Source organism: Panthera leo, chromosome A1 (assembly GCF_018350215.1).
Source record: "Panthera leo isolate Ple1 chromosome A1, P.leo_Ple1_pat1.1, whole genome shotgun sequence".
Classification (NCBI taxonomy): Eukaryota; Metazoa; Chordata; class Mammalia; order Carnivora; family Felidae; genus Panthera; species Panthera leo.
Genome location: NC_056679.1, coordinates 207860834 through 207862967, shown reverse-complemented (window position 1 = coordinate 207862967; position 2134 = coordinate 207860834).

The window sequence follows — 2134 nt, the reverse complement described above, 5'->3', positions numbered from 1 at the left end:
TTGCAAGCATGGGGCTCTGTCTGGCTCCTCTGGTCACACACCCATGAAGTCAGCCCTGGGGATAGAAGAAAACCTAGGGCCAGCGTTCTCACGTCTATTAGGCACGTACTATATTCCAGAATCAGGGCAAGATATATTCACAATTCATTTTTTTTCATAACAACTCTGTGAGAGAAATAGCATTATCAACATTTCACAGGTGCGAAAAAAAATCTCCAAAGGGTTAGTTTGTTTGCACAAAGACACACAGGTAGTATGTTTGTGTGTGCTCAGGGAAGGAAGAAAAGAGACCAGAGGTTATTGCCCAAGTATTGGTCAGAGGCAGGGGCATTTTGGGTCTCCATCATTAAGCTCATTTAACAAAGCCAAAAAAAATGTCAAAATGGCTTGATTACTGTTGCTGTGTGTGAACCACAGATGAGAGAGTGGATAGGAAACGTAATACACTTTTGTCCCTTACCATTTCCTTGAACTATTTAGCTTTGTGCGGCTGCAGGGAGGTTGTCATTCCAACAAAAGCAGACACATTTGGAAGCTTCTAGGCTTTCGGTTTTTGTATTTAGCTACTCTGGTTGGCACAGGGTTAAATGACTACTGCTTTATTTGCAATTTATTTATATTAAAAGTCAAATGTCAAGTTCACACAGGGTGAAATAAAGGACTCTTTATAAACATGCAAACAAACGCAACTGTTCACTGCCAAAAATATCCAAACAAACCAAACCAGAGACAAGAAATATCTCCTCAGCTTAAAGGGTACAGTTCATCCACATGGCATCTTCAATAGGGGAAAGGAAGTCCTGAAATTGAAGACCAGACTCAGTCGAACACTAATTTAATGTTTTTCTTAGTAGACACCAAATGAAGGGAGATTTGCTACTTATCTGACTAATTTGAGCACTGTGGATTCCCACATTACAAACTGAGGGGGAAAAAAAAAATCTAGTAAGACATAGGAATTTTCTGGTGTTTTGCCAACAGTCGAGTCCCGTGAACACTGTCTTATCATCATTCATCCTTGTCTATTTACACATTTTGATAATGCAAGGTTAAGAATCAGTTTCTTAAAAAGCAAATTACTTTACTTGAGTACAAAAATACATGAGCTTATACATGAGTTTCCAACCTATAGGGGTTCTTGGCCTTTGTGATGTGTAAGTAGGGACAGTCGCAGCGAGACCTGCATACTCCTGAGTCCCAGAGATAACAGATGTATGACTTCTAAAGTACACGTGGATCTGGCATGATTATCACCAAGGAGATACGGAGCTGAATCAACACAAGGAAATGGAGTTGAGCCTGTAACCTGCTTATGCCAACTCCGTGGCCCTTGAAACTGGTGAAACGGGTTTGCTACTTACTTTGATCTACACACATGAAACTCAGGGCTTCCACTGACACGAGAGTCTATGGGATCATGGTTCTGGTACCTTTTCTGAGAAGGGAGGAGATGGAAATTGGCATCTTCTCTTTCGCCCATCACCCAGTGTAAAAGTAGCAGGCAAGCTTACAAATTCGATCACTCGATGTAAACAAACTATCTGCCATCAGGACAGAAACAGCAGGCATGACACGTTTGGGGAACACAAAGGCCTGGTCTTACACAAGGAATTTAGGCTTTTCTCACAGCCTGTGAGTAAAGACACAACTGAGATTTTGTTCCTAATTTCGGAGGTGGGGAAAACCCTGCATTTCTTAAGCAAATAGTACCACATGTAAACAAAGCTCACTACTTATTCCAGTAAATGTTGAATCAATTTCTTAGAGTATATATATAGCATGAAGATCAGTTTGCTGACTTGCCTACAGGAAGGAAATCATTGGAAGAAAGGCTTTATTGATCTTGCAAAAAAGAAGGCCAGAATATCCTTCTCATATCTGTGCCTGTGGAATATGTCACCAGCAATGATGTTATTATGCAGAGGCACAACTCCCAGAGCAGGTGGCTTCTCCTGTAGCAAATAAAGTGCCCAGGGGCTGGAGCCAGGCAGCTGGCTCCAATCTCATCTAATCTATTAGTTTCTAGTTTTGCTAACTCGTCAGCACCAGTTTCCTCATCTGTAAGATAGGGTTGTTATTTTTTTTTAATTTTGTGTTTTACATTTAGTTTTGAGAGACAGAGAGAGACAGAGCA